The 12,796-nt window shown below is 37.0% G+C and overlaps 1 protein-coding gene across 1 annotated transcript in view; it reads right to left on the reverse strand.

Moving 5' to 3' along the window:
• The window catches only part of RSRC1 (arginine and serine rich coiled-coil 1), a 393,493-nt gene that overhangs the window by 122,781 nt on the left and 257,916 nt on the right, over window positions 1–12,796 (reverse strand). The window lies entirely within an intron of this gene.

The following is a 12,796-nucleotide window of genomic DNA, read 5'->3' on the forward strand; positions in this document are numbered from 1 at the left end:
TATATATTATATATAATTCAAATATATATTATATATATACACACACATAAATGTGTGTAGCATGCTTTTTTAAAAATAGGGTCATCCTCCTGACACTGTTCTCAAAATTAATACCTTCAATAAACAATGTTCCGCAGACTCCTTCTATTTCAAGACATAGAAATATTTATTGAACACTTGCTGTGTGTCCATCACTAAGCTAGGTGTCTGGGATACCATATTATGCAAGATAGACAAAATCCCAACCTTCAAGACAATAAACAAAATAATTAGGTCATGATAAGCAATGGAGGAAGGGATAGCTACTTTAGATGACAGTAGACAGGGAAGGCTTCTCTGAGGAAAGAGAACTTTCATCATCGTTCAATCTATGCTCACTGCCCACTGAAGAGTCTCACACTATCTGTGAGTTTTAATGCTTCCTATAGATGGGTACAACGAGATGATACTCCCTCACACTGCCCATCTTTTACCTCCACTACTCCCTCTAGAAAGTCTCACTAAATGCCTAATACTCTGGGCTTTCCACCCACCTCCAGTTCACGGCCACCAAGCCATCTGATAAACACAACCAATTCTTGAGCTTCGCCCAATCTCAGGATCCATTCCATTCCCAGCTGCATTGTATCCTATCTCTGAACCTGTATTATTCCTAAGCTTCCAACCTTCTCTAAAATTCTTCACCAATTTCTAAATATCAGCTTAACCCAATTTTCTATCTCCTGCAGACCAATTTTGAATCACAGGGGGTGACATTTAAGTTGAGATCCTTTATATGTCAACCATGGAAAGAGCAGATGGAAAGAGCGAAGTATGGTAGGGAGAAAGGAGAGAGAAGAGCATACTAGTCATTTATTTACTGTTTTCATTATTACTGGACATTAAAGTTGTCTCTGAGTTTTCACTATAAAATATAATGCTCTGATAAACATACTCTATACACATCTTTGAGACATGTATTAATATTTCTATAGAATTTTTCTAAAAATAGAATGCTGGGTCATTTAAATTTTGGTAGGCATTGTGAACTCACTGACAAAACAACTCACTGAATCGTAGGTCAAATGGTTTTTCCATCTCTGTATGTATGTGTGCACCTACACATGCATGCGTGTGCATGCACACACACACACACATACACACACTGTATATAAAAGTGAAGATGGAAATAACAGAATCAAACTCATCATGTCACTATTTCACACAAGTAATATATGAGGTATGATCAAAAGATACTGTGATTATTTAAATTTTGAAAAAGTTATTACTATAAAAGACACATTGCCATTAATCCCCCTCAAAATACGCCCCCTCATGTCAAACACACTTATCCCATCATTCTTGCCACTTTCTCAAGCAGTTCTGGAAGTCCTCTTTTGTGAGTGACTTTACCACATCCTCCATCATGACAACACTCCATGTCACAGCTCGCTTCTGGTATACGGCAATTTCTGTCAAATAAAAACATTACGGTGTGTCCTCATCCACCTTATTCACCGGATCTGGCACCGTGTGATTTCCGGCTCTTCCCCAAAGTCAAAATGACCATGAAAGGTAAACGTTTTGAATCGATTCAGGACATTGAGGCAGCCACGACAGCGCAACTAAAGACACTCAGAAAAGAGGATTTCCAGAACTGCTTCAGACAGTCACAAAAACGATGGGATAAGTGTGTTTGAAGCGAGGGGGAGTATCTTGAGGGGGATTAATGGCAATGTGTCTTTTACTGTAATAATTTTTAAAATTTAAACATGCACCGTAGTTTTTTATCACACGTTGTATGTTCTATTTTGTGGCTAGAAGCCAAGAAAAAAAAATGCCATTACCTGTCTCATTCCAAATTCTATTATTTTCTAGATTGGGTTACTGATACTGATTAGTCTAAACGTTCCTAAACAAAAAGTACAATCAAGTTCCAGTGTAATTTTGCCAAATGCTTCCCTAAGAAATGATTCAGTTGTAAATAGCTCTTGTTATTTTATGTAAATTAGCAAATCAATTCTAAGAAAATATAGGCATATTAGAACTTTACTCTAAAAATAGGCTTTTGGAGTAGACAAAATAATATGATGAGTACAGAGCTGGTACACTCTTGTGGGTAAAAGCATGGGCATTGCTGATCCACCACTCTCACTTGGTGAATGGCTGGCCTTTCTGAACCATTGCTTTCTCCTATGTCAGAGAGGGTTAACAATACCTCTTCCAAGTGGTGAGTGTGCCAATCAAATGCATTAACCCAAGTAAAGTGCTTAGGACCGGTGCCTGGTGCAGTGAAAGTACTCGGTAAATCTTGGCTACTGTGGCTGTTATTTTCTTTGAGTTTTGAACTAAGTTTACAGCAATAATGTACATGTAAACTCCAGGTGACTATGTAGATTCCTACTGTCAGAGCTCATCTCCCTCAGATATCCTAAACTTTCTTTTGCTGTTCTAGTCCTACCTCTGCACTGCAGGTTTGCACAGGGAGTCCTTGGCTTCATGTGCCACTACAGCATGTGTGCAGCTAACAGGATGGTCAGTTCTCAGCTGGACATACACATTCCATGAACTGGTCCCATCGCACCATCATGTTTGGTTAGGGTCCACATCTAAGGAAAGCAGTGCACACTACCTAAAACACAGACCTGAAAATATGACGTGAGCTTGTCTCAGACTGCTAGCAATTCCAGTAGCTCTATTTATTCAACTGGGTCCATTCATTCAGAAGAATGTCCTTTCCCTTAGTATGAATGGATGTCAGACGTTTGTTTCCCTAACAGAAATTGAAAGAGAGAGAGAGAGAGAGAGAGAGAGAGAGAGAGAGAGAGAGAGAGAAAGAGAGAGATCTACCCTCATTTAAAAACAAAACTTAAACAAAAACACCACTGCCCCTCCCCCAAAGCAATTTACAATTGCATTTGTATTAATTACTTATAATGTACAGTTGGCATTTCTGTGTCAGACTTGGGCAAACGTCAAATATTTTTAACCATTATCACAGCTAAAAGTTAAGTATCTTTATATGGAGATGGGACTCACACAATGTTAGGTATGATTAAGCAGGAGTGCTCCTACCTCCTACTTCTGTTGATAAGTTTAACAGTGTTTCACAGAAAGTGTTATGGTACCCATGTTACAACACAAAGGTTGACTCTAATAAAGAAATAACTGTTCAGCAGATGCAGAAGAGGATCCAGCTGGACCAAAATTATCTTCTTAACCACAGTAGTGAAGGGCTTTCAGTTGTTAATTAGCGAGAAGCAGCAATTGGTATCAAAACCCATTACATATAAATTAGTAGAATATGGTATATAGGTATCCAGAGTGCATTACAAGTTTTTATTTCAGTGGGTGAGTTCAGTCATTCCCCACAAAGCTTTTTACTATCTTCATCTTAAGGTTAAATAACTTCTCAGTATTGTTTGCCTCAGTTAACAGAATTAGTAGATACTGTCTTACTATTGGTGTCAAGGTTTCCTAGATGGCCAAAATAGAAGGCAGCACCTCTTTCAGAATTCTGCCTTAATAAAGTTTATTTCTCTTGGGGTGTGCTTTACATTATAAATGATCCCTACTTTATATTTACAATTCAATGGATTTGCCTCCAATGACCTGTAAAAACTATCTAAAACTTGATATTTTTGAAATGTCAAAGCTTAATTTGACTCTGATTTGGCCCACAAAATACCTTTTGGCTAAATCGAAGTGCCACTCAATTATTTTTCGTCTCCCGGGCTTTGGATTAGGCCTTGACATTGTAGACAACCAGCACCCTCCCCATCTCTGAGTAATTCAACTTCAAGTTTTTGTATGTCAACAGTAAAATACGAGATTCCAGAGTCAGCTCCTGGCAAGGAAATACTAATTTCCAACCAGCAAAAATAAAAAATAAAATAAAAGGGAGCCAAACACTTTAAGAAAAAGGGTCTTAATCTACTTGTTCACGTTTTTACTTTTAGTCCCAGTTGTCTGAGCATGAGAAGCCTAAGGTATCTTTTCTTTCTCCTAGCAATTTGTAGGTGTTTCAGCATGAATAATTTCAACCTCTCAGATGAAGAACGCTGCCCTGCTCTGAGATGAGAAAACACCCAGGGCCAGAAGCTGGTAAGAAATGATCTCCTACAATGTCAATTTTATGAATACCAATTTATGACTCATTATAATGTCAAACTACCAAAAAGATAGGTGGAACAGAACTAAAAAGGTTAATTGCTCATAAAGTACAAAGAAAAACAAACAACAAAAAATTATGGAAGATATGGCCCCTCTCTGGAGGAAAAACGGGGAAATAGAGAAAACAGTTTGAAAAAATAAGTGTCATATTGATATTATCACAGAGTACATTATAAACTCATACTATTACTAATTTACTATTTTTGTCTCATAATTACAACACTTTATATTTAATTTTCATGTAGCTATACAGGAGGTATGCAACTATAATTTGCACTTCAAAGACAGATCTCCACTATTACACAAAAACATACATAACATTAACCAATTTTGGAGAGTAACTGCAATAGATTTATTATTGCACAAAAAAGAAAAAGAATGGGTCATTTACATTAAGTATTCTTGAATATTCAGAGGTCTGCATTCATTCTTTCAGATAACACCACTGTGTAGGTATCAAAAATTACAATGCACACAAATCTATTCATCAATAAATTTCACTTGTATATAGGATAAATATTTTAATAAATTAAAATTAGAAGTAACCATGTCCTTTGGTAAGTCATTTTGATCAATACTACTCATGCTTGATTTTTAATCAACCTCTCTACTTCTCAGTTTCCTTGTATGTACTCAGGGGACAATAATATTGTTCTATGTACTTCATAAAATTCTTGTAAGGTAAGAGAAATTATATGTAAACTGGCTAGTACAATGGTTGGTAAGCTGTAAATGCTCAATAAAATAACTACTACAAAAAGCAATGTACGGCCGGCCGAGTGGCGTGTTGGTTTAGAGTTGGCTTGGGACGCCAGCTCTGAGCAGCAGGACCCTGGTTCAGATCCCACATGAGGGCCAGTGACGCTGCACCCTCTACAGCTAAGATGGTGAACAACAGCTCGACCTGGAGCTGGGCTGCCGTGAGTCACTGGAGACAGCACAGGCTGCAGTGGGGCTGGCTGGCAGCGGGCATGCGCTTTGGTGAGCTGCTGTGAGCTGCCATGAACCGCCATGAGTGGCCGTCCAATGGCCAGCAAGCGACTGCCTCGCCCAGGAAGAGCGCAATGATAGTACCAACATGGGCCAGTGAAGCGATGTCCTCCACAACTAGACTGAAGAAGAAAAGAACAGCAACTTGTCTGTTCCCCTTCCCCGATTCCCCAGTGTTATTCCCCTCCCCCAATTCCCCAATAAAATCTTAAAAAAAAAAAAAAGGCAATGTATAGCTGTTAATGCTAACATTACACTTAGGTTATTTTAAATGTGACATTGTTTTGGTTTGTCATTTTAGTTTTTGTTTTTCAGTTAAATTTATTGGGGTGACATTGGTTAATAAAATTATATATGTTTCAAGTGTACATTTCTATAATACATCATCTATATATTGGCATTATGTGTATACACCACCCAAAGTCAAATCTCCTTTTGTCACCATATATTTGACCCCCTTTACCCTCTTCTACCTCCCACCTCCCTGGATTGTTATTTTAAAGATTTTTTTTTATTGTTACATAAAATGTTACATAAACCACCAAAATATGGACACATGCTGCCCCTCAATCCAATTTTCTTGGTTGTCCACTTTTCCTATTTGGACCAGGCTCTGTCTTTGTCTTAAAACCTCTAGTGAGGACAGACAGCCATCTAATTTTGAGAAGGCTCATTTTACAAAACACACACAATTTAACACAGACAGTTCACTTTATTATGTGATCCAAAAGAAGTACTCAATTGGGGTAACATGCAGAAAGTTTGAAAAACAAAGAACTAAAATTTTCTTTTTCAAAGACCTCTGTGATTCACCACTTTAGTCTCAGTATAATCTGGGATACGAAATTCCCACATTATTTTTTTTCCTGACACCATTTTTAGAGAAAGCTCTGTAATTTATGATTTTGTTTTATACAAAGCTATAAATATGACAACAAATTCTTTCAGTCTACCTTGCAGCCAGGATTATTATCATCTCTTCATACTTTCTAAATGTTGGTGCAAACTAAACCAAAAACTACATTTTTTAAAAAATAAAAAAGTCACCAACAAATATAATTTCACATGTGAGTGTGGGTTATATTATATTTTGTTAAATAAACCAAGAAATAACATGTACTTCATGGTTTTTTTTTCATAGTTTCCTAGTTCACTGCTGTCTGTTCAAAATATTCACTTTATTTTCATGTACTATACCATAGGCAACAAAGTCATTCTTTTCTTATTTCACTATGATAGGTAAGAAATTTTTTTAAAGACAAACTATGGTCTTTGGATGGCTACATTAAAATAATCAATTAGAAAATTTAAGAATAAGTAATTTCGAAAATAAGTGACGAGATCAGATATTTTTATATCACAAATATATAGATATTATGAATACTCAGACACAGGGAAAAACACTTTCACAGTCGGATGGTGGGGCACTGAGTGGGGAGGGGACATACTCCTTCCCTCCTTTGTAACCCTACATTCTATAGATTAAAAAAAAGGTTCAGAGAAATGAAATGACTGGGTTGTAATAACAACAAATATGCAGAGAAATTGGGCCACTTACATTTTAGAAAAAAAGTGTAGAAGAGTTGAAACTCAAGTCCCAGGTATTATAAAATTTCTAAAGTCAAAGAAAGGGAAAGTTGGTGATGGATAACTCCACAGTTATAAAAATGTGGTGCTGATCCATTCATTGAATACAAAATTGAATTGCTTAGTTATTTATTTTAGGATAGGTCACTAATGAGAACTAAATGACAGGAAAAGAAGAAAGATTCCAATACAGCAATATTTTTCTAATATATAAATGGACTTAAAATGTATATATGTAGATAAATATCTATTTTCAGACAAGAAGTCTCAAGACTTCTCAATAAAGTTTTATAATAATGTAAAATTAATGTACTATGAATTAAACACACAATCCCCATAATAAAAAATCCCTGCCCATGAGACAAATAGAACGGACAAAGGATTCACCCCATCACTGCTACCACCTATACACTCAACATAAACAAACCTACCTCTTCTCTTATTCTTTAAATCACACTCAGCCTAAACTCTCACTTTTTTCTTTAGAAGATAATAATGTCTGATCAAACGTAGTAATAAGCACATTGTAACTGTAAAGAAGTCCTATCTGTAACTATTTATATGGTGATTAAAATTCCAGTTTTCAGTAATTCAATATTTCTGTAATATTTCTCAGTATTAAAACATTAGTATTTTTCTTGATGTTATACTGTTTTTTCAATATTTTAAAAAATCTGAATGTGATTTGTGTTTTGAGATCTTTCCAGAAAGTTAGGTTTTGCAAAATACACAACAAAAGAAAACAATCTGGCCATAGACAAAACTCCTCCCGGTCTCCATTTAAAAACACTTGTAAGTTATTATTATTTTAAGTCTCATTTCCCAGTTATTGGGTTATTATTGTATTACTAGTAAGGTGGAACAATTTCAATTTCCCCCAGAGCCAGTTTAGGTCCCATTTACTTCCAAAAGTCTCTAAAAAAGTCATCTTAGAATTGAAGGGGGGTTGGAGTTCCTTGGGAAAATGCTAAGAGGTGTGTGTGGGTGGGTCTTAACTTGAGATGCCATAACAAAATACCATAAACTGGGTGACTTCAACAACAGAACTGTATTTTCTCACAATTATAAAGACTAGAAGTCCAAGATCAAAGTGTCAACACGGTGAGAGCTCTCTTCCTGCCTTGTAGACAGCCATTTTCTGGCTTTGTCTTCACATGGAGAGTGGTGGGGAGGGCAGGTTCTCTGGTATCTCTTCTAATAAGGACACGAATCCCATCATGAGGGCCTCACCTGCACTTCCTCATCTAAACCTAATTACCTCCCAAAGGCCCCATCTCCAAATATCATTACGTCAGGGGGTTAGAGCTTCACATATGAACTTGGGGGGTCAAGAGAACACAATGCAGTCCGTAGCGAGGGGATGAGGAAAGACAAGTGCAGAGGGAGGCTGCAGGCCTGGCGCCAGCCCTTCCCTGGATCCTGACCACTTGCCTTCCTCCAGTGCTACACTTGCACTGTCCCCTTCCCCTTTTTCTCCTCCAGGGTCACATCCACTTTCTTAGGGCCTGACTCCTCCCTCCTCAAGAGGATTTATTGTAACTAGGACCATCTCCCCGAGTCACCCCCATAGGAAAGAGACAAGACGTGTCTTCCACCAGCCCTGGTCTTTTCTCAAGAAAAATGCTTCAGAGGACATTAGAGATAACAATCTCACTTTTAAAAGAAAATATTGTTATTAAAACCGGTATTTCAAATTTATACAAAAAAGAAATACACATATTGTTAATGCCACTTTTCTCTATTACTCTATTGCTATCTTTGTGCTACATTAACTTAGTTTTAGACATGCAGTGGGCCCTAAAAAATGCTCCCTTCCGCTCCACTCTATTCTACCCCCTCCCCTCCACTGAGTTCTTCTTTCCTTCAGACAACTTTGCCCAAATGACTCTGGAAATCCTTTCTGTGGGGCTAGAAACCGGGTAGTAAATACTTACCTGCTGTTACCGATTCCTCTGTATCTGCATGACTGTGTTGGCTCTCTAATGCATTCCAAACGAAACAGAAGGAAATCTTCATGCATGAACTTAAAAAAGGTATAGACCTCCCAAGATGTGGGTTTAAAAACTTGTTAAGAATATAGTACTGACTCTACTACTTACAGAGCTGTGTGACTTTGGGGAAATTACAGCACCTCTCTAAGCCTCAGATGTATTAACTGTAAAACAAAGATATAACAGGTCCTCTCTTAAAGGGTTGTCATTAGGATTAAGTGTTATAATATATGGAAAGCACGTAATACAATGCTTGCACACAGTAAACACTAGTACATGCTAGTTTTATGAAAGTCCCTTACGTAATCCTAAGTAATCACTGTTTTTCTTTACTGATCAAAATAAATAGGATTAATAAAGTATATATCCCCCCCCTCCCCCAAAAAATATGCTAAGAGGAAGAAAACGTAACTCTAGCAGAATCTCTCATTCAAAGTCTCCTTGTTTGGAAATGACAATGACTTCTACATGCTTCTCTTAAAGACTACAGAATCTAGCATCTTAATTTCCAAAATGAGCGAAGAAGGCTGTGTTTTACTTCATCACAAAACCTTCAACAAACAAAAGGAGTAACCCAGGCGCACCATGGGTTGCAAATAAATCCCTCTACGTCTGCCCTGTTGCTCAAGCGATACATCAACTCAGAGGTCCTCAGCTGCATGGTCAGCAGAGATTCCCACTTTTGGGAAAGGCTGGAAGCAGCATTTTATAGCACTGCTCTATATATGGAGTAAGGATCAGTGAAAATCTTCTAACCTACCTTTTTCTCTTAAAACGTTAGTCCCATTAAGAGCAAAGCAATCAAAGTAAGGCCTAGCTTGAGAGGAAAATCATTCCTAATTTTGGCAGATCTTAAGGAAAATTTAAAAAGGGCGGGGGGTGGGGGGGAGACAACAACGACACTCTTTCCTTTCTCCTTGCTCTATTCTAGTCATCATGATTATCTTCTGCTCCAAGCTAGATGAAGTAGTGTAGGTGATGTTCCTAGCACCTAGTTTCTTTTGTTTTCCTAATAAAATCAGGCTGTGCATGAGAGAAAAACTGGTACATGGTAAAAAGGAAATCAGACAGACTTTCCCCAAATCTTTTCTTTTTTCTTTTCATTTCTATCATCAGCTACTTCATCTTCCCTAATTTAAGAGGCATATAAGTCAATTTACTTCACAACAAAGTCTATAAAGACTACATATCTGGCTTATAAACTCTTAATCAGATGGATTCTGATAAAGCCATTGTTTCCAACTTTTAAACCAAGCTTCACAACACACCCCCAAATTAAACAACAATAACTCGGCCATATTTGAGGTTCTTAGTTTCTTTATAATAGTGTGTTGGTCCTACAATACTATAGGCCCAATGTTAACAGTGGCTTAGCTGTGTTAGTCATAAAGAGCTTTTTTAGGGTGAAATTCTTGTTCTAACCCTATAATGAGACTAAACCGGGACAGGCATTTGCTTTACTGGCAAAACTGAATTGTATTAAATACGGATTACATACAATTTTAAAATAAATATTTAAAATTACTGAAACTTGTTATAAGTTAAATAAAATGTTAGAAATGCATACAGTATACTTTTCTTATCATTTTTGTAAGTAAACTGAATAAGTTTTAGTTTGAAAAAAATCTAAATAATGGCTCTTTACCCTGAAAAAGAAAGATATGTCCACAAAGTTAAAAGATGCTAAATTGTTTTTTTTAAATTGCCTTTCTAAAGCATATACTGTATATGCTTTCTAAAACATATAATTCTTTTAAAAATTTATCCACTCACTACCTTGTAATCATCTCTAAATCTAATGGGACGTAAGCGCATTTCATCAGAGATGAAATTCTTCAATGACTGCTAAAATGAGAATCAAAAATTATTATAATCTAGTAGTTTGGCTTGCAGCAAGCATTAATCAGAAGTCATAATAAATCCACATGCTTCTTTAGACAGCACATTAGTCAAACAGTTTTCTATGATAACGACATTGACTAATGGGCTCTGAGTTAGAAGGGTCAATCATAAACTCATCAAATGCTTCATTTAATTTCTTAATTTGGACAAACACAATTTGTTTATGGGAAAGATATCAGGTGTTCGTGAATGAATAATGGCTATGAAACCAAACTCCATTAATCAGCTCATGATTACAAATGACTTAGAGATTGTTTATTCTAATTTCATTCATTTGGGTCAACAAAGAAAACATGAGCAAATGAAACCGTTTGGAAAAAATGGCACACTTATTTCTCCATATTTAATAAGGCAATGATAAATACTCTTTCAATAACTGTATCAAAAGGACTTTATTACTAAGGTTGATACCATTCCTTTTTATAACTGAGTTTTAATGTCTATGATTTATAGGGAGACCAGGTAAGAAAAAATAAAATTGTATACTCTTCAATGCTACCAAAGTTATACTCATTTTATAAGAACTTCTCTCTGATTTCTCAGGCAGAGGTTTCTCCTATGTTTCCACTGCACTTTGTAACTCTGTACTTTGCATGACTCATAGTAGGGCCTCAAATTTTTGCAAAGCAGATAAATGGTTTATATTACCATGTGATATTGTAAGTATCTGTTTGCACAGTTCTGTCCTACACTGGACTGTGAGCTCCAAGGGGACAGAAATGCTGTCTTAGGAGTCTATTTCCATTACCTAGTATAAGTCCTGGCACGATTTATTCAAGGAAATAAATTTTAAGGAAAAGTACACTCTATCATGTAAAATTCTGATTAAATTGATTTAGTAACAGTAAAATTTGTAGTGTTGTGCATTATTTTGAACATACCCGAGAACAATCAACTAAGGAAGAAGCAAGTATCATTGTTTTTTAATTACTAAAATACGTCTGTTCTCCTTTCCTTTTTTTTTTTCCTGTCACTAAATTGCACCTAGGGTAACAGGACTTCTCATTGGGCGATCCAGGGCTGCTGACTGTTCCAGCAACCATCAGGTACTGTTGTGGATAAGCTTGGGTTGCTTCTCCTGATCTGGGCGACCACCTCCACCCTGACCTGGCTGATTAATTTTATGGGCTGCCTCCAATTGGCTGCCTTGCCCTTCAGCTACTGTTTGAGTTTGGCCAGTAGAAGGCACTGAAGGGAGATGAATTAGAGGGCAAGGGCAAAGAGAGGTTAGGGTTTACTTCCTGCTAGCCTGGGGCTTGGCAGTGGCTGCTTTTCTCTTCCAAAGGCCCAGTTTCTGTTGGGGCAGCTAGCTCTCTCTTATAACAAGCTCTCAAATGTTCTAAAGCTGCTCTGTTTCCTCCCCTTTATTAGGCCTAAAAGTGGTCAAGATTCACAGCTGTTGCTAGGCCAGGAATCTTGACGATTCTTCTTAAACCTAACCAACCCTTTAATAGTCCCTTCCTTCAACTGTCTGCTTCCTCCTTTGAGTGTGCTGCGTGTTTCCTGCTGCCGCCCTCAACTGTACACTTGCTCATCTTGGGCTCGCATCCTCCCTCCGAAGCCCCAGAGGTCTGAGGCACAATCTATAATCCGGAGTCAGTTAGCTTAATCCTGGACTGTCTTGTTTTGTCCTAGCATGTTGATCCCTACTACAGGGAAACAATGAAATGTAGATTTTGCTTTAGGTAACTCCATGGTAACTGTTTCTAGTACTGACTTTGTAAGTGGACCCCTAATCATGCCCTACTGATGGGTTGGTGAAAAAAGTTTCCTGATGTCTTATTTACTTGATTCTTTCTCTGATTCCCTCATTTTAGCTCCTATTCCTAACCTGGTGTCTAGATTAGGAAAAATAAAAAATTATTTCCACTAACATAAAATTCCTAAAAAGTAAAAGCCTATATAACAAGTAGGCAACTTCATAAGAAACTAGTAAATAAATCTTTTATAAATAATATAAATGGGCTATGGTTTATGACCTCCCTCTTTTATTTAAAAACGTTTCTCAGTTATAAAATACTTTTCATAGTTTTTTTTTTAAATACTAACTGTATTGTTAGAAAGGCATGTCCCATGTACTTGCACCTCTAGGGAATGGAGTTCCACGATTTAATTCTCTAGAGTAGCGGTTCTCAACCTGTGGGTCGTGACCCCTTTGGGGGTCGAACGACCCT

The sequence above is a fragment of the Hipposideros armiger genome, unplaced genomic scaffold (assembly GCF_001890085.2).
Source record: "Hipposideros armiger isolate ML-2016 unplaced genomic scaffold, ASM189008v1 scaffold_16, whole genome shotgun sequence".
NCBI classification, from domain to species: Eukaryota; Metazoa; Chordata; class Mammalia; order Chiroptera; family Hipposideridae; genus Hipposideros; species Hipposideros armiger.